Source organism: Lynx canadensis, chromosome A3, assembly GCF_007474595.2.
Source record: "Lynx canadensis isolate LIC74 chromosome A3, mLynCan4.pri.v2, whole genome shotgun sequence".
NCBI classification, from domain to species: Eukaryota; Metazoa; Chordata; class Mammalia; order Carnivora; family Felidae; genus Lynx; species Lynx canadensis.
Genome location: NC_044305.1, coordinates 87,948,667 through 87,970,041, shown reverse-complemented (window position 1 = coordinate 87,970,041; position 21,375 = coordinate 87,948,667).

Genomic DNA, 21,375 nt, shown 5'->3' with positions numbered 1-21,375 from the left:
CCTTGCCCTGAGAGCCTACAGAGATCTGAGCCTTAGCTCTAGGGTCCTACCTTGAATGAAAAGGAACATGAGGGATGGGCTCAGTAGGCACCCACCACTGGACAGGGCCTGTCAAAAGTTGTCCAGAGAAGCCATCCCTGAATGAACGAGTGATGCTCTCAGGCACCAGTAGAGGATGGACTGACGTTGGGGGTGTGGGGCAGGGGAGCTCATAGGGAGTAGAAGAACCTGGCTGCTCCATAGGCCTCCTCCAGGCCTTGGCCCTTCCCAACAGACGATTCATGTTCAGATAGGGGCTGGTCATGGCTGGCACCACCTTGAGGCAGAAGGAACTAGAGGGGGCCCTGGTGTGTATGCTCCTAGCCTCTACCCCCAATCTGTCTTGCAAGGCCTGCCTGGGCCATTCCACAGGTAGCACCTACTCCCCCAACCTCTCTCTATCTGTAGAGGGGCCTCCTGGTGAGCCCCCCACCAGATGGTCCTTCCCTCAAGGGCAGGCCTTTGCTCCCTCTGCTGCTCCCACCACTGTGGAACCTTCCTGAGAGGTGTCCTCTGGCCTCTAGTGCTGGCCCCTTTTCCAGTGCTCTCCCGCTGTCCTCACCCCTGCAGCTCCTGGCCCCTCAGCCTCGAATCTGCTCACTGTCCCTCACTCAACATCTGACTCCTTGGCCTACTTCTAGCTAAATCCCTCCTGGGCCAAACCCCACTGTGCCACTGCCTTCTACTGTGCCACAGACCGGTCACTGTCCCTCCGTTGCCTCAGTTTCCCCTTCTCCAACAAGAGTTGGGACAGCAGAAACTCCCAGTCCAGCAGGCTCCATGATTCTGTGAGTTCCATCGCAGGCAATTTGAGGGGCAAATGTATGCAGATGAATATGCAAATGGGCATCTCCAGGATTTATGGGTGGCCTTAATTCCAAGGGGAGGATGTTGGACAGGTGGGGGGCATTTCAATGAGGCGGCCTCAGACTGGCTGGGCCCACTAATCCTGGCCGGTGTCAGCGCCGTAAAGCACTGTGATGAAGGGCAGGCGGCCCGCGGAGGCTACGGTGATTTACAGCCGCTGGAGCCTCCTCCCGCAGCCGGCCGGGCAGGCAAGCGCCGCGGGACAGGGCCGGGGCAGGATTATGTTGCTCGCTTCCCCACCCCGGAGGCGGCGGCAGGCAGTCTGGAGAGCGGGAGAGAGCGGAGCGCCCAGGAAGGTGACTTTCACCTTCAGAGGCGGCACTTGGCTGGCAGAGAAGGGATGGCCGAAGGGGGCAGGAGAGGAGAGCGCGGAGGGGCGTTTACAGCCTGACCCCTGCCGGGCCCCTAGCCACAGTGGTCTCCTCCAGGCGGCCTTCCTGCACTAACGCTGCCCCCTCACCCCAACCCACTGCCCCCGACTGCCACTTCCCCCCTGGGGCCCAAACTTTCCAGGGCATGGCAAGGTTCAGCCCTGAAAGACTGGAGGCAAGTGGGTTCTAGCGAGTTTCCTTGGCTGAACACCAGCTCTCCTTAAGCCTAACCTCACTCACTCTCTTATGCTGGGAAGAGAAATGACAGTCCACTCTGATCTATTTTAGGTAGCCAAAAAAAAAAAGGAAGTTGATCTCCTCAACTTCACCTTCCTGAAAGGTGCTGCGTGTTCTCTCCTTTCTGATCCCCCCTTGTCTCCAGCACGTAAATGCCCTGGGGTGGGCACTTGGGGCTGCAGGCTCCCCTATACATAGAATTCAACTCCTGAGGTCGCTGGTAAGCTGAATTTTGAAAAGGTAACAGTGTTTCTCCAGTGACTCACCAGAATCTCTCAGAAATGACGATGTGTCACTCAACCAGGGAGCCCTACTGTGTGCAGGTGCTAAGACATGAGAGACAGAAGCCTCAGAAGCAAAATTCTCCTCGTTGTCAGGGCTGCCCAGCCCCTAGCTCTGAGGGCCTCTGCCTCCCGGCCCACCCCAGCTTCCCCATAAACAAACTTTATGTGTCCTGTTCTCATAATTAAAGGAACCAGGCCAAAAGTCCTCAGGTAAAGAAAGGCTCCTTTTGAGGATGTAAACACATAAATCAAAAGGCCTGGTTCCATTGCGTTGTTCATCTACTGGGCTGACTGTTTTGAGCTGGGGCTGTCTCCCTCAAGTTCATTTTAGGTAAATGTGTCCCGGCCTACCGTCCGTTTGGGCCGAGCAAGCAGAGATGCTTCCCTGACCAAAGGCTTCACCTCAGAAACCCAGCAACATTTCAGACCATGCTGGAGTCCTACAATTTTGTCTCTAGCTCCTCAGGACTTCTCTGCTCTGGCCATATTTCCTGAGGCGCCCAAATATTTTGTGCCTCTCTTATCTCTCCCCAAACAAAGACCAGACCCAGTTATCGTAAATGCTGTTGTCTCAAGCACGTCTTTGTGATACTGAATTATTCCCAAGAACAAGAGTATGAATGCAAGCAGGGTTCTCTGAGTCCATACAGATGCCAACCTCCAAAGACATTTCTTCCAGTGGGATTTGACCTGAAGATTTGTGCTTAAGGTCTCAGAGACTCAAGGTGCTGGTGGTGGTGGGTAGGGAAGTCACCAGAATGAGTGAGAGGGCTGCAGGGAGGAGGTGAACACACATAAGGTCCCACTGACAAATACATTCACTCTTACTCTCACCTTCAGGGTCCTTTTGTGAGAATTTGTGGGACAAATGCAAATAACTGTGCAATTGTGTGCTGCCAAAGCCTCCCTGTCTAGGGAACAACAGCATCAAAATGCAGTTCCCAGCACCCTGGCCCAGGCCTGAATCACCCCAGAAAAGGGGCCACTTTCACCTTAATTCATGCGAAGACACCATATAGACAAACAGCATCCGTGGTGCCAGGCACTGTGAAAGTATGTTTACTTCATTTAATCTCAACAAAGGTAGATGTGATATCCCTGTTTTACAGGCGAAGAACTGGAAGATGGCAAGGGTCAAGTACTTTGCCAAGCTCACAGGGCTGATAAGCAACGGCAGTGAGATTGAAACAGCATGATGCATTCCCAAACCCAACTTCTTCCTTCTTGGTTCACTCCCTGCCTGCACCCTCAACTCCAGCTCTGTCCCTTTACTCTGGCTGCTGCAACCCACCAGACTCAGCCCTAATCGAAGAAGATTAACAATACAAGTGTGGCAAATGGGCGGTTGGAGGGAACGTAAAATGGGACAAGTACTTTGGAAAACTATTTGTGAGTCTGTTCCCAAATTAAACATACACCGACTATATGATTCAGCCATTCCACTCCGAGACATATACCCAAGAGAAATGAAATAATATGTCTATATAAGACGTGTGCGTGAATGTGTCTGGGCAGAAAGGAAGGGAGGGGCATACAGGGGCAGGAGGGGGCTGGAGAGATAGGCCCACTCCTGGGCTGCCTTACTTCACTCCATTCCTCCTCAATCCAAGTCAAAAGCTCTTGGGGTCCTAAGCCAACATTGTCGGGGCCAATGCGAGTGAAGGGGGAAGCCACCTGAAGTCTGGGAAGTGCTCAGAGGGCCTGCATGGTGACTGTGCCCCAGCTCTGGGCTTTCTGTTGGGAGTGGAGCAGGGTCCCTGCCAGTGGGAAGGGCTGGGCTGGCATGAGGGTAAGGATGGGAGAGAGGGTGGAGTGGCGCAGGCCTCTAAGTGGAGAGTAGCAAAACCAAGAATGAGGCAGACGGAAGAATTAAGGCCAACCGGGCTTAAAGCTCACGAAGTGCCTATTAGCCGAAGGGCTGCAGTATGGCAGGTCTGTGGGAGCCCAAAATTCACCTGTGCCACTGAGATGAGATGCTTATTAAGGGCTCCAGCTGGGTAAGAAACCCAGGCTGGCTGGATTTGCCCCTTGGATGGGTAGCACCAACTTCTAGGCTGAAAGTTATAGGGAACTGATGCTGGGTGGGCAGGCAAGAGTCTGACTCCCTTCCCAGCTAGGCTACGCCCCAGCACCCCAACTTCTACCCCATGCTGGCTCTGAGCCCGAAGACTGGAGAACACAGGAAGCCCCTTCCCCTGCTGGCAACGAAAGTCTGTAGGTCCCGCTCTGGTAGCTGGGAGTGGGCAGAGCTGAAGTACCCTCAGGAGCCCTGGAGGTGGCCCCCTCCTCACCCCTCCTCCTTCTGCCCATGCCCCTGGTTCCCTACTTCTATGTCTGCTCTCTGCTGGGATGGAAGCCTCACGTCTTCTGTCCCCCAGCACTCTGCCCTGGTTGCCCTTGGCAGCAGTCAGGGTGGAAGACCAGGCTGTCCATAGCCCCAAGAGAAAAGACAGTGCCACGGGCTAGTTCCACACATCCTCAAAATGGCATTAGCTCAACTGGGGGAGATTGGAAGCAGGGAGGGCACACTGATTCCCTTCCCTGAGGCTGATGTTCACGATCAGTTTGGAGTTACATCTGTCACTGGAAGCATTAAAGTGCCTTCCAAAGTCAATCAGGATCACTTACCTTTCCCACCTACCATTTTGGACAACTTAGGTCAGCAAGGGGAGTCCAGTATCTGCTGGCTTGGCTGTCCTGCCAGGGGAGCACAGAGGAGCAGGACTCCTTGCTGTGGCCGGGACACTGCCCTGACCCCACCCCTGCCCACCCCAACTTGAAGCTAATCTCTCTCATTCTGCGCTAGGACTCCCATGCCACTCACCACACTTCCCACGTGAAAGTACACAGTTCTCAGATCCAGTTTACGGGGTTTTGCCCCTTGTTTTCAAAAGCAATTTCTCTCTTTGTCCCAAATGTCACTTCCAATGCCCAGTTCAGGCCTGCACAACTTCTGATCAGAGCTCTCACAGTCCCCCCACTCCCCACCCGGCTGAGGTTGGCCTGCTTCCCCTACCCCCCAACTCCTCCCTCCCACCAGTACAGCTGCTCAGGAGAACCATCCACCTACTATGTGTCTGGGACCACAGGAACTGGAGGCAAGGACAGGTCTGTCTTCCGGTGCAGAAGATGGATGTGAACCAACTAGTGCAGCAGAGTTATCCTGCAGTGCAGGGCATGCCCCAGGGGCAGTCTGGGTCCCAGAGTCATGGAGCACATCTGGGAGACTGCATTTATGGAGTACTGGAAGAGGACTAGAGCTCTGCTAGAAAACAGTGGTGTTCTCAGTAGTAAACAGCCTGTGCAAAGGCTCAGAGGCTGGTTATCAAGGTCTTCTGTGCCCTGATCACACTTACTTATTGTGCTGGTCAAGCTCTTATGTCTGTGTGACAAAAAGACCACCTCAGACTGACTTAGACAACAAAAAGAATGTGTTGACTTTTAACCCAAACTCAACAGATTGAGCCAGAGAAGCTCGACCCAGCAGCTTAACGGACATCACCAGAGTTTCGGTTTCTCTCTGTGTCTTTCTTCTAATATTACCTTTGCAAGGTGACCCTCCAGCACCTTCCAAATCTCCCTTTCTATGTAACAGTGACAGGCCTCCGGATGCCACCCTTCTCTATGCCAAAAACATACACCCCTTCCCTTCCCTTCCCTTCCCTTCCCTTCCCTTCCCTTCCCTTTTCTTCCCTTTTCTTCCCTTCCCTTTCTTGCTGGGGCTTTACTCACTCAGAATTACAAATCTTTCCTTGAAGCTCATTGGCTAGGACTTGGTCAAATCTCCATCTCTGAACCAATCAGTGAGATCCAGAGAATATGATTCTCTCATGGGCTCAGGCCAAGTCATCGCTCCACCCACCCTTGACTGTATAGGTGAAGCGTGGGCACAAAGAACCTGGTAGCCAGGAGTACCAAGATGGACACAGGGCTGGAGAAGGCACCTGTCCTATGCATGACTGTAGGCTGAGAGGGTCATCTGGGGTTTGCTTCAAACCAGGTAACAAGTCTTGAAAAGGGAGACTGGGAGAAAATGGTGGGCCCCCAACTTCTCCCTACTTTCCTTTCTCCTGATTTATCTATTCCATATTAGTTAAGCTGGAAAGAGAGCGTTAGCTCTCAGCAGTGCAATTTTCATCCTTATATCATCCCTATATGGAACAATCATGTGTGGGGGGGTCGGTGGAGAGAGGGAAAGTGGGAGAGGGGGAGAAAGAGAGGAGAGGAAGCAGAGCTAAAGGGAGAGAGGACTGTAGGTATATAGTCTCCAAATCTTCATTGCTGGTGTCATCTTTCTTTGGAATACAGGGAAGTGTGGGGATTGAAAACCCTTACTTCCAAATACGAAACAGTCATAGCCAAGAAAAAAGTACACAGAAAATGTGACGCTGACCTTGAACCCAATGAATGCGGCTCTCTCGGGGAGGCTGAGGCACCTTCTGTGGTTCCATGGCCAATGTGCACCTGGAAAGGAATGGGGCTGTGACTTTGGGCACCTGTTTTGCCCAGGGCAAGGCCAGCCCTTCTCCCCCAAGGAAGCTACAGCCCCAGCCTCTGGCATTTCCTGGGACAGCCCCAGGTGGGTGGGATAGTCTGCAAGGGTCTCAAGCCTTCAGTTCCACAAATCATCCTGTTTTAATGCAAATGGCAATTGCCAAGAGTACAGCATGTTTTCCTGTGTCAGCAGCTCAGTGACTAATGTCCCAAGATAAATGGCTTTGCTTTGCCTTGTTTAGAGTGATTCTGTAATCTTTCCCTCCTTTCTGCTGAGGGGACTCCCCAGATCCTTCCCAAGTGCACTCCAGGGCTGAGGAAGCCTGGGCATCAGGGCCACCAGCTGTGCTGGGGTCATTCCATGTGCAGTGAGAGGCAGGAGCAGGTGAGAACCTGGGCTGAACAAGTCTGGAGCGGACTGGCCATCAGTCCTCAGCAAATGACTGGGGAAGAGCTGAGAACAAGCTCTAAATTCAGGCCAGTCTGAAGCTCGGGTTGGAGGGAGGATCCAGAGCACCCAGGACTACAGGGGAGAAATTTGGGTCCTGGGATAGAGACAGAGAAGAATGGGCAAGTAGGACAAGGGAGAGGTCCAATGCCATCTTGTGCCACGTGGGTATTCCTAAACAGCCAGAGATGGGGAACGGTTATTTTTATTTGTTTACTTTTTGACCAGTGAAGATTTAGGGTTTGGGGAATCTTGGTCCTAGCACCTACTGTCTGTGGCATCTTGGGTGGTATTGTTCTCATTTTACAGATGAGGAAATGGAGGCTTACAGTAGCTAAGCAATTTGCCCAAAGTTCCACACGTAGCTCATGGCAGCCTTCAAACCTAAACCAGGACAGTCTAGCTTCAAAGTCAGTAGTGTGAATGAAGCAGCAATTGGGAGAATAGATCTCCCCATGTACCTGGTGACTTCTGACCACCCACCTGAAACCCCAGCTCCTCACCCTTCCAGAAATGCATCTTTGCTTAACCATAGTGCAAATGTTGTGGTTTATATTTCCACCCTTCTGCCTTCTGAACACATTTCCCAGTCCCCTTGTGGATGGTGGACCATGTGATGTGCATGACTTTCAGGCTGGAGCATTTCACTGTCAGTGTCAAGCCCTCCAGAGCTCTCCCTTTGTCACAGCAGGCACTATTCTGAATTGCTGCTCCATCAGCCTGGGTCCCACATAAGGACATCACAGACAAGACCCCAACCAACTCACAGTGGACAATGGAACATGAGTGAGAAATTAGTCTTCACTGCTCCAAACCACTGGGATTTGAGGTGTGTTACTGCAATTAAACTTATCCCCTCCGGACTGATAGTCTCCCCTGTCTGGGAGGAGGGAGCAGATGAATTCTTGTAGATGTACACAGCCGTGTTCAGCAGAGAGGAAAGACAGGAAACCCATTTCCATCAGCCACACCACCCTGTTTCAGAGAGGCCAAGTGGGACAGAGAGAAATGAGCATTGGGGGGAAGCAAGGATTCCAAGAGCCCTGAGCCAGAGAGCTTTCAGACTGCAGGGTCACCTGGCCTCTCTGAGGTCAGGACGGCAGGGTCAGGGAAGTCTATTTCACACAACCCAGATCCAGATGGCTGGAGTCCGGAGCTGTCTAGGCCTCATGCAAGAGAAGGAGCTGGGGTGCCCCTGCACCAAGCATCTCCAGGACCTCTCAAAGTAGTGGATGGGAACAGATTCAGTTGGGCATCTTTGAAGACAGGTCCAGGGCACTGGGGCCCAGTTACCTGAGTGCAGACTCCCTTCTCCAGGCAAACCTTGTGGGCGGTTGACAGGGTCCTTCATGGGTATGAGCCCTGGAACACAGACTGCTGCAGCAGGGACCGGGCTGCAGCACAGGGGAAGCAGTCTCCTGGAAGTGGGTCTGAGCCCAGTGGAGAGTGTGGGCACTAACCCTTCCCTTGGGTTGTCTTCCCCTCCTTTGGCATAAGTTTGCCCATCTCCCATTTCTGAAAGACAGCTACAGGGGAAGCATGTAGACTATAAATTAGCCCCTTTGGATCTGGTGGTTCTGAAGCTGCATTTGAATTGGGAGAGACCCTGGAAGCTGATGCTTACAGGGGATACCTGTAGAAGAGGGAGGGGACGGTGTAGACTTTCCCAATCAGCTGCCTGATTGGTGTGATAGAGGGGTGCTTCAGGCCATAAGTGACCTCCAAATATCTTCCCACCACTTCCCTCTTTCCCTGTGGTCAGGGCTAGCCTTTACTCACTCTTTACCTGACATCTGTTGCCTCCCAGTTCCTCAAAACTACCTCCCCGCCTCCCAAATATGCCTGAAAGATCTCATCAGCCTTCTTTCGCAATGTGCTGAGTTCCTTCCAGAAGACCTTGGAAGGGCTCTGCTGCTTTCTGGAGAGGTGGTGAATAGTGGAGCCCCTCTCCCCCAGCCACGACTGACAATCTGGAAACTGCCTTGGAAGCAAACACTGATAATACAACTGCCTCTTACTGTATCCTCAGCAGAAATGTGCACAGTCAACAGCCCAGCCTTTGAGATGAGATGAATCTGGGTTTCATTCCTAACTCTGCCATGTGCCAGATGTGTGAACTCAAGCCAGGGCTTCGATTCTGTCAGCCTCAGTGTCTTCATCTGTGAAATGGTGATAACATTAGTCCCCACACTATGATAGCACTCATACAAGGGTACAACAGGCTGAAAGAAGACACAGCCCTTAGCACAGGATCTGTCTGACATGAAGCACATATTAAGCACGTATATGTGCTTAATAAATGATATTTAGGATTAGTGTGCTCTCCTGGGTGGGCAAGAAGCAGAGAGGCTCTTACAAGTCTCAACAAGAAAGCAGTGAGTTTGCCCAACTCAAAAAGGCAGGAAGAGGGCTGGGGAACCGTGCAAGGGGCCCAGGCAACAATACCCTAGAAGCATGATCAGCAGCAGCACCCAAATACTCAGCACCCTGATGCCAGAGCCCACAGACAGAGAGGAGGCTCCAGAGCCCAGAAGTTCCCCCAACCAGCAGGTCTAGAGCCAGCCCAGCACTACCTCAGGCAAATGTCTGAACCCATTTGTTCAGTGTCCAGAACAGTTCAGAAACCATCTCTGGGAAAAAGCTCCTCCTTAGCCTTACCTCTATCCACCTGCGTCACAGCGATTTTGTTTCTGCTATTGCATTGTTGTGTTGCCTTTTTTGACCTTCAAACTGCTTGTGGGTATTTCGGAAGAAGCCCATGTTGGGCTTGCTATCCAGGCCAGTGAGATTGGGAGCAGGGGCAGTAAGAATGGCCAGGTCCCATTCAAGAGCCCAGAGAGAACTGAAAAGGCACAGGAGAAACCAAAAAGATGTGGCTTTAGGGATGCTTGAAGAGGATACAGTGCCTCCTTCCTCAATCTCCCCAGAGGGGAATTTTACCCAAAAGTGTTCCAACATACATCAGTCATTCAGCTGCAGTCTAATTTGTGTATAAATAATTAATATGGGACTCTCAGGTCAAGAGGCCAACCTCCCACCTCCATCTCAACATACAGAAATGTCAGATATGTTTGTTAATTTAATATATATGTATATAACCATGTTGTAGAGAATAAAGAAAGGAAGATATTCACAGGCATATAATGGAGAAGGAAAGCAAAGTGATAAGCAGAAACTGAACGGCAGCTAAGAGTTGGAACAGAGATGAGTCACTGGTGATAGGGACACTGTGCCAGGACAGGTTCCTGTGTGAAGCCAGGGAGCCATGAGCTTACAGCTGGCCCACCAGGCAAGTCTGGATTGACTCTGCCCACGTCACGCAGGCGTCTGGACACACGCAGTTTATCTCAGGCCAGAAATAGACATGCAGCCCAAGAAAGAAACTAAGCCCATGTCCCTGTGTAGATATAAAGTTCAGAACTATTCCATCTACATGGAAAAACATGTAGACAAAGTTGTTCATATGATACCTTGTCCACAACTCCAAACCCCATGGAGCTGGAGCTAAGGCAATCACAAAATCACCCTGTAGGGAAGGCATTTGACAGAACACCGCCGTGAGAGATGAACTCTGAGAGTTCAACAAGATTATCCATCAATAGGATAGAAGTGGAATGTGTAACTGACAAGCATGGACAGAAAAAAATGAACAAAAAAAACTGATTCAACAGAAAGTAGGAATGGAGGGGAAGTAAAGAAGCAAAGTAAAGCATGGTAAATAGGAACAAAAATGATATTGCAGAAGTAATTTCAAATATATTGATACTCATGATAAATGAATTTGAATGGGTGAAACCTTTATTAAAAGACAAAATTTTGGGGCACCTGGGTGGCTCAGTTGGGTGAGCATCAGACTTCAGCTCAGGTCATGATCTTGTGGTTTGTGGGCTCGAGCCCCACATCAGGCTTTGTGCTGACAGCTCGGAGCCTGGAACCTGCTTCAGATTCTATGTCTCCCTCTCTGCCCCTCCCTCCTCTCTCTCTCTCTCTCAAAAAATGAATAAACATTTAAAAATATTGGGGCGCCTGGGTGGCGCAGTCGGTTAAGCGTCCGACTTCAGCCAGGTCACGATCTCGCGGTCCGTGAGTTCGAGCCCCGCGTCAGGCTCTGGGCTGATGGCTCAGAGCCTGGAGCCAGTTTCCGATTCTGTGTCTCCCTCTCTCTCTGCCCCTCCCCCGTTCATGCTCTGTCTCTCTCTGTCCCAAAAATAAATAAACGTTGAAAAAAAAAATTTAAAAATATTAAAAGACAAAATTTTGTAATGCTTTTCCCTTTAATTCATATATATGCTACTTATGAGATAAATATCTAGAATTAAGACAGAGGGTTGGCAATAAAGATGTGCAACAGCACACACACACACACACACACACACACACACAAATGCTAACCAAAAGGGGACTGGTGAAATATTAATTAGTAGGAGAAAACCTTGCATGGAAATGACAACCATTTCCTAGTCTTAAAAAGAAGTATCCATTAAAATGGTGTAATAATAATGCCTTCCATACAACTAACAATACAAACTCAAAACATGTAATTGGCAGTATTGAAAGGAGAAGGTAACAAATCCATAGTCAGAATGCACCACTCTCAGAAATGAATAGATCATGCAGTCAAAAATTGCTCCCATTACAAAATATTTGAATATAAGTATTTGAACAATAAAATTATAGATTTGCTGTAATAGAGCCATACAGTACTTTGCATCCGATAAGTAGAAAACACATATCATTCAAGCATACATGGGTCATTTGAAATACTTGATCTGAACTGCATGTTAAAGCTGGTCTCATCTAATCGCAAACACTCAAAACGAAACAGACCACATGTTCTCCCACACAATAAAAACCCCAAATAAATCATCAAAAGAGGACACCCCCAAAGCCCATATATTTGGAAACAAACAAGCAAAACAATCCCACTGCCAAATAATGTATAAGTTAAAGAGGAAATCATTAAAACAAATTTTGAACATGTTAGAACTAAAACCAAGGAAGATTGAAAATAAGACTGAGGATTCACCTCAAGAAGCTGAGAATAGAATAATGGAGCAAATGAAGAAGAAGAAGAAGAAGAAGGAGAAGGAGAAGGAGAAGGAGAAGGAGAAGGAGAAGAAGAAGAAGAAGAAGAAGAAGAAGAAGAAGAAGAAGAAGAAAGAGGAGGAGGAGGGGGAGGAGGAGAAGGAGAAGGAAAAAAGGAATAATAAAGATGAAAGCCAAAAATAATAAAATAAAAATAAATAACAAAAATAGAAAGGAACAATGAAATAAAAAGTGGTTGTTTGGGAGAAAGAAAACCCTCTAATATGGCTGAGAAAAAACATAATATGTTATACTAATATTATTATATTATTATAATATAATCAAGCAAACATAACTATTGATATAGTAGTGTTATTTGGGGGGGGGGGCTTCTGGTAGCTGCTTCTGTGTTAATCATGCCTTTCTATTTTTTATATTTCATGATACTTTGATAGCTGAGGCTCTGCTGTCCCAGAGACACTGCCCCTCCCAGGGGGAGCCAGTTCCTAGGGATAGGAAGACTCACCTATAAGCACCTTTCAGGAGCAAACCAACAATCCTGAGCCCATACTCAACCATGTCCTTTAACCACCCCAGGGCCAACCACAAGACAATTAGGCACAGCCTTTTTGCCCCAGATTCTGCTGAAACTATTCAAACTAGCCACTCCAAAGCCTGCTTACTCTGCCCATTCCTTCTTATAGAAACCACAATGAAGTTTCTTGCCCATGCTTTCCTCTCACGCTCTCTGCCTCCTGACTGACCCTGGTGCTTCCCCACATGGCCCTGTGTGGTGTGGCATGCCCCTTCCTCTTGGGAACGTGAGTCACAAATTATCCTTTCAATGCTAGTCATGTCCTGATCTGTGCCCCTCCATACCAGAATAAGAAGGAGAAAGAGGAGAAGACGCATCAGGTGGGAAATGTGAGAGATGAACATTATCTTTAATCTTATAGGTAGAAGGTCCCACGGATGACCAAACACTATTTATGAGAGAGGAACCACGCTTAAATATTGCCTGGTGAAGTTTTAGGATGTCGGAGATGAAATTTAAAATCTTTTAAGTATTTGAAGGGAAGAAGTTTAGGTGTCAGGGTAAAGAGGATTGAATCAGAATCAATCTTCCCCTTTACAGCCCTAAATACACAAAGAAATATGATAATCATATAATAATATCTACAAAGCTCCAAGGGGGAAAAGACCACATTCAAGACAAGAAAGCTACGATTCATTTGTGAGGTCAAGTAAAAGACAGCTTTCAAACATTTAAGCATTCAGATGTATACTACACACCCAAACATGCGGAACAATTTGCTCCAAGTAATGTTCCAGCTAAGCAAGAAACAAATAGGAAAATTAGCAGAACTCAAGGTTATGAAAACTCAACATTAGCATTGTTGATGTCCAAATGAAATGTCCAAAACATCCAAACTAATGACTGAAAGAGAAGGTACATAAATGTCCAAAATACTTACTGCAAGAGAAAGTATACATACATGTAAGAAATAAATTCATAATACCAATCTTAATTTTGTGTATCAAGAAAAAGGGGAGGGAGAAGTAGGGAGGAAATTTTAAAAGCATGAAACCATCATATACAGGGGAAATAAATAGATATTTTCTTTTGAGGTTGGTAAAGCAATAGTACATACATGGGGTGTGTGTGTGCATGCATGTGGAACCAGGAGCAGGCTAGAAATGAAAAGTGTAACTTTCAAGAAACTTGCAAAGCAAACCTGAGAAAATGGCAAAAGGAAAAAGGAAAACAAGGAAGCATAAAGAGGAGAAAGTATTATCATATGAGACATGTGATTAAAAACCTTGACTCCAGAACCTCAGGACTAAAATAACACTGAGAACTCCATTCTGGGGATGCCCCCATCTCTCATGGCTGGGTCTACTTTCTCTTCTCCCATTTGCAGTAATCCACTCCCTCTGGTTTCCAGTCTACCTATAGGAAGATGGCCACGGAGCAGGCAGCAACCAAGTGTGTATCCCCTTAGACCCGAAGAGCAACAAAGTTGAGTGAAAATCCTTATCCCATTCCCACTACCCAGGGAGGATTCTGATGGGCCCAGGGTGCATCAGATGCCTATCTCTGGAGCAAACAAGTGTGGCCAGGGACAGAGTCTTACAGAACTCCCCCAAAAGTGGACCACCTTCCAGGAAAAGGATGGACAATCTACTAGGTGCCCATTACCTAAGGAAAAGCAAAAAGAAAGCAATATTCGTATCAGACAATGCAGAATTCACAGCAAAAAAGCACCTCACTACCTTAAAGGGGGAAAAGGGTTATCCTATATTGGTAAATTGTAGAAACAAAGGAGAATGTAAGAACCATGAATCTGTGTGCACTGAATATTGCATTAAACGTACAAAGTCAAAAATGTTAAAAATTAAGGAGTAACTGAACAAAACCACAGTGATAATGGAAGGATTAATATACCTTACTATTTCTGAGAGACGAAGTAGACAGAAATTTCATGAGAATACAGGAGAGTTCAAGCCTATTATTAAAATTTTGATTTAATAGATCTATATCAAAATGTGTTCTCTAGAAACAGAAAATATGTATTCATTTTAAATGGCCAAAGAATAGTTACAAATTCAATCATATGTTAGGCCACAAAGAAAATCTCATTAAAAATATCAAAAGTAGAAATAGTACTATGCACAAATTCAAACCACAATGCAACAAAAGTAGAAGTTAATAACAAAAGAGAAACAAAGAAACAAAATGAAGCCACTCTGGAGAGTAGGGAAACTTGTCTTAATAGCCAGAGAGTCAAAGAGAAAATCAAAACCACAATTAATGATTGTTTATGAAACAATGAGGAGCTGTAGCAAAGAGAAAACACAAAGCTCTAAAGAATAGAATAGCTCTTTATATAGTTTTGTTTTTCTCATTAAACAGAAGAAATCAAATGAAACAAGCCTTCAAGTCAAAAGCTTACAAGTAAAAAGCAAAAAAGTGAAGCTATGAAAAGCTAAAGAAGAACTTGAAGATAATAAGAAGGTGATAATTTAAAAATAATAAAAACTATAGATCTGAGAAATTTAAGAGCTGGATCTTTGAAAAGACCATAATTAAGATAACAATAGTGACTGTTGATGGGGCATTCAACTAATGGCCAAGTATTGTGCTAACCACTTTAACATTCACACATTCATTTCAGGATGGCCCCATGTGATAGGAAGTACAGATATCTCCATTTCAAAGTCCAAAAAACTGAGGTCTTGGGAGTTAAATGTTGTGTCCCAGATCTGTCCATGCCCAGAGCCAATGCTCTTAGTCATTGCACAATTCTTCTAGTGGGACAAATCAAGGAGAAGACATGGAGACTCACAATGCAATGGAGAAGAAAGGCATACAACCACTACAGAAGAGAATTTAAAATTAGGGGAAAATACTACACACAACCTGATACTACGGTAACTGTTTTTTCTCTCCCCTCTTTTTTTTTTTTTTTTTTATTGACAAGTTTATTTGACACAGTTGGGATCATATGCCTCCTGCAGTTGGGTCTCCTTTCTTTTTCTCTTTCTATGTAGAAATAATTTCAAACTTAAAGGTTGCAAGAACAGTACAGAGAACTCTTTCCCCTAAACCATTTCAGAATAATTTGCCAATGGGATGCTCCTGCACCCCCCAATATTTGAGTGCGTATTTCCTTAAAGTAAGGGCATGCTCCCCCATCATCTCAATCTCATCGAAACCTGGACAACAATATGGATTCACTTCTACCATCCAATCTACAGACCCCATTCAAGTTTTACCAACTGTCTCCACTATCTCCATAAATAAACAGGTTCAACCCAGAATCACATGTTGCATTTAGTTGTTATTTCTCTTCAATCTGGAATGATATCTCAGTCTTTTCTTTACTCTTGTTAAAAAGGAAACAATATGCCCAATACGGAGTCATTTGCACACAGCCACCCCCCCACCCCCAACCCCCACCCCCGCCATGACACCAAATTGAGACTTACAGTGTCAACTTACTCTGGGGAATGTGACATTTTAACAGTCAATGTGAAATTTCCGGATCAGCACTAGTGAGGCCATCTGCAGGACAAAGACCATATCATCCCTCTACCCACCACCCCAATCCCACCTCCAAAAATAGATGTCCTGGCCTGGAACAGCCCTTCTTTCTCTTTTGCCAATAACTTCTTTGCCCTGCCCTCCTGACTATAAAATCCTTCCATTTTGTACATCTCCTCAGAGCATTTCTCTACTTGCTAGACGACATGCTACTCAATCCATGAATCACTTAATAAAGCCAATTAGCTCTTCAAATTTACTCATTGAATTCTTATTCTTCGACACTTCTTAACCTTGATACATTTGAAGATGCAGGCCAGCTATTTTGCTGAATGGCCCTCAGCTTGGATTTGTTTGGTATTTCCTCATGTTACATATTTTGAACAAGAACATCATATGCTATGGGTCACATGATTTCAATTTGACCTTGATTACTGAATTAAGGGAGTGTCTTCTACTGTTAAGTGACTCTTTTTCCAAAGCCCTTTGTAATCAATAATTACTTTATGGGAAAGTTTTCTGAGACTATGTAAGTAGTTTCTCAACTACCCTTGTAATATCCACTGATGTTTCTTGGCTGAAATCACTTATTACTACTGTGAAGGTTGCCAAATGGTGATTTTCAAATTCCATCATCCCTTCTATGTGAGTTGACATTCTACTTTTAAGGAAAGGTTTTTCTCTCCTCTCCACTCATATATTTACTTATTTATTTCATCACTGCGGACTCCCAGATTCCTATTTCATTTAATTGTAAAAATCTGTTACTATTCTCTTGTAGTTTGTCAAATTATCCCAGATTTGGCTAGTAGTGCCCCTTCAATCTGATCTCTATGTCCTCTTGACCTGTACTCATTATTCTTTGAGCGCTTTTTTACTTTCTGGAACAACAGGATGTTCTAGGCTCATCTTGTACTCTTTCTTCCCCAGTCCTGGAATCCTCCACTTCTTTAAAAGTCCTCAGTGGAGAAAGGTGCTTTAAAAACACAGATCTGGACAGTAGGTGAGTTCACTGCTATTAAGGTTTCTCAGAGCACAGAGGTGAAAAATACCCATCCGTATCTATCTGTCAATCATCTATCAATTTATCTATCTATCTATCTATCTATCTATCTACTTACCTATCATCATCCGTTTGTGGTAGGCAGCCCCAGGATTGCCCCTAAATTATCCTCACCTCCTGGTATTCAAATTCTTAGTAATCCTCTTCTCTCTAAAGTGAGGTGGACAGTGACTCACTTCTAACAGAATATGACAAAAGTTCCAGTTTCAGTTTAGGTTTATGTCACATTCCAGCTCAGGTTACAAGAAGACTGTGACTTCTCTCTGTCTTACCCACTCGGAAGGAAGCCAGCTGCCAGGCTGTGAGCTGCCCGATGGAGAGGTCCACATAGCAAGGGACTGAGGGCACTTCCAGCCAAGAGCCAGCGAGGAAGTGACCCTGCCAACAACCACATGAGTGAGACTGGAAGCGGGTCCTTCTCTAATAGAGCCTTCAGGCGAGACTACAACCCTAGCTGACAGTTTGATGGCAGTCTTGTGAGTCCTTGAGTCAGAGGCACTCAGCTGAGTTACTCCTAGATTCCTGATGCACAGAAATTATGAGATAATCAATATCTCTTGTTTTTTAAGGCACTAAGTTTGGGGTTACTTTATTACACAGCAATAGAAAACTAAGTACACACACACACACACACACACACACACAAGACATGCATTTATTGCTAGATCTCTGCTTTATATTAAAAACCATGAGTTCACCCAGACCTCTAATTCCAATTCAACACCATAGGATCCACTCTACTTCTCGTCTTTTCCGTAACTGTAACACACTTCTCAGAGAGTGAGGATTTGGCTCTCATTATTCTTAATATGCTTACTTATTGGATTGCACCCCCACCATGACAAGTTTCCTCTCCCTGCTACCACCACCCCATGCAGGCTTCCTCCTCAGCCTGCTAGAAGCCTCACACCCCAAGTTAGAGCCATGGGCACTACCCACCCTGTGTGGACCCCTACCTTGTCCAGGCCCACCCAGTGACTCCTGGCATTTAAGAAGGGAGGAATGGAAAAGAGCAAGGAGGCTGGGAAGAAGGCAGTTTAGAATACCAGCACTGATTCCAAAAATATAGAAAAAGGACACCGAAATAAGCTTGAAACAAATTGAGAAACCCTTAGAGATGTACCCATCAAACGGTGTTAGGCCCAGAAGTATTTCAGACTCTCAGGAAATAGATCATTACTGCACTATATAAACTCTTCCAAGACCAGAGAACAATATAGGAAATACTTCAAGTCATTTTACAAATCTTGCAAAAACTCTGATATCAAACCTGAATAAAGAGATAAAAACTTGACATAAGTCAATAAACTGAATTCAGCAATACATTTCAAGAGTAATGCATGACCAAGCAGATTTAACTGCAGGAATGCAGTGGTGGGTCAAAATTAGGAAATCTTGGGGCGCCTGGGTGGCGCAGTCAGTTAAGCGTCCGACTTCAGCCAGGTCACGATCTCGCGGTCCGTGAGTTCGAGCCCCGCGTCGGGCTCTGGGCTGATGGCTCAGAGCCTGGAGCCTGTTTCCGATTCTGTGTCTCCCTCTCTCTCTGCCCCTCCCCTGTTCATGCTCTGTCTCTCTCTGTCCCAAAAATAAATAAACGTTGAAAAAAAAATTTTTTTAATTAGGAAATCTTTTCACTTTAAATGAGTAGCTATAAGGACATAGAGAGAGATCACAGCTGATATCAATAGAGTTTTTAAAAATTTGGTCTTTTCCAAGACATATTAGGTAGAACTTTTTTGGTTGCAAGTAAAGAATCCAAGTCAAGTTTATTCACATAGGGCTATCTCATGGAAGTCAATAAATCAGAACTAAAAAAGAGTAAATGTTGGAAAGGAAAAAGCAAAACTTTTTCAATTCTTTTCAGTGAGAATAAATACTCTAAAAGCAATAACTTTCCCATAAATCAACAATATCCAGCTTGAAAAGCCAATAGGGAAAAATTCCATTTACAATATCAATAAAGGTACCTAAAGTACCATGCAATCTAAATGGGATTGTTTTTAAAATTTGACAAAACAATTCTAAAATTGAGGTAAAAGACTTAATGGAAGCCAGGAAAAGCTTGAGATGTTGCCTCCTAGACACTAAAAACTTAACATCTCTCAAGTGCTTACACCATACTTAGCACTGAGCTAAGAGTTTCACATGCATTGTGGATCTCTGCTCCTTCCAAAAACTCAGTGAGGCACAATTACGTGCTCCTGTAAGATGTTAACAAAGTTTGCCATTGCTACAGAAGTACTAAATGTCAGGAGTCTGTACTTGAACCCTGGACTCATTACTTCAGAGCTTAAAGTGTAACCACTATGCTAATTAAATATATTACAAAGCTAGAGAAATTAAAACAACCTGGTGCTGACAGAGAATTCAATTAAACAAATAAATTTTTAAAAACATGTATGCCTAAGGACGCCTGGGTGGCTCAGTCAGTTAAGCATCCGACTTTGGCTCAGGTCATGATCTCACGATTCATGGGCTTGAGCCCTGCATCAGGCTCTGCACTGACAGTTCAGACCGTGGAGATGCTTCAGATTCTATCTCCCTCCCTCTCTGCTCCACTGCATCTTTCTCTCTCTGTCTCTGTCTCTCTCTCTCTCAACAATAGAAACATTAAAAAATTTTTTATATGTATACCTATATTATTCCCATCTAAGAATCAAATTACTGATTTACTTTTTCTTATACTGTATTTCTTCCATGTTTTATTATGATGAAGAGTATAAGGAAGAATTTATTTTATCACTTTTTTCAAAAAAAGAGCTATTGGTTATATTTATCAATTCTACTCTTTTTCTTTGTGTAACTCATTGCTTTCTTTATTACTCTTTCCCTCCTTATTTCCTTTCGTTTCTTTTTCTTTCTTTCTTTTTTTAGTTTCTTGCATTGAATGCTTAATTTTTTAGTGTAATAATGAGGCACTTCACGCCCGTTTATTTTTCCAAATGAACTTTGCATTCTCTTTAAGTTGGGAAAACTTTCCATGAGATGTTTATCAGAATTTTATTAAAGGTATAAAATAATTTGTGGTACAATGACATTTTTATGTATTGAATCTTCCCAACAAGGAGCATGTCCTTCCATTTATTCAAGACTTTTCTTCTGTCTTTCAGTAACATTATATAGTTTTATTTCTATGGGTTCTGCACAGTTTTCAATAGTTCATTCCAGGGAAATCTTTTTTGTTTTCTTAACTAGCTATTGCTATTTTATAAGAAAGCTTTTGACTTCATTAACTGAGGTCATTTTGTGACCGGTTCCCTTATGAACTCTCTTCTCCTGTTCCCTAGGGTGTTCAAGGTAGAAAAAAATTATTATATGCAAATTTTGATAATTTCATTTCCTATTTCTTAGTTTCTTCTTTCAGTTTCCTGAATAATTGTATTAGCTAAAACTTCTAGAACAATATCAACTAATAATGGTTATGGTGAGATCTTTGTCTGGCTTACTAATGTAAATGCCTGTTTAATTTTTTAAATTACACTTTTTATTTTGAGGTAATTGTAGATTTACATGCAGTTGTAGTCAAAAAGAGACCTCATTTATCCTTTACCAGGCTTCCTTCAAGGTCATATTTTGCAAAACTGTTGTTACAACCAGAATACTAACATTGATTCAATTCATCCATCTTATTTAGATTTTCCCAGTTCTACTTGTATTTTGTGTGTGTGTGTGTGTGTGTGTGTGTTTTAATTCTGTAGAATTTTATCATACATGTAAGTTCTTATATCTGCTTCCATAGTAAATAAATGTCAGTTCCACCATCACAGGGAACCTTTGTGTTGCTCCTTTATAGATGCTCCTGCTCCCACTCCCTAACCCCAACCCCCCACTAGTCTGCTAATCATACTAATTTTGTCATTTCAGGAAAGCTATATAAATGGAATCATACACGACGCAACCTTTTGAGATTGGCTTTTTTTCACCTTAATTTCACCATAATTCTCTGGCAATTCATACAAGTCATTGCATGTAATGTATCAATAGTTGGTTCTGTTTATTGCTGAGTGGTATTCCGTGGTATTAGATACCACTGTTGCTTTAACCATTCGCCTGTTGAAGAACATCTGGTTTGGTTCCAATTTGGGGCTATGGTGAATAAAGAAGCCAATAATGTTGAACATCTTTTCAGGTGCTTGTCTGCCATCTTTATATTCTCTCTATGTGAAATACCTGTTCATGTCTTTTCTCCATTTTCCAACTGGCCTTTTTTTTTTACTATTAAGTTTTGAGAGTTCTTTACATATTCTAGATACCAGTCATTTTCTCCCAGTCTGTGGTTTATATTACCCCCTTCATATGAACCCTCACAGGGAAAAAGCTTTTAACTTTGATGAAGTCCTATTTATCTTTTTTGCATGTGTGCGTTGATCATAGTTTGATGTCAAATTTAAGAACTCTTTGCCTAGATCCAGACCCCAAGATTCTCTATTTTTTCTCTAAAAGTTTTATAGTTTTTTGTTTTACATTTAAGTTCATGATAAAGCATTGGACAAAATCCAATA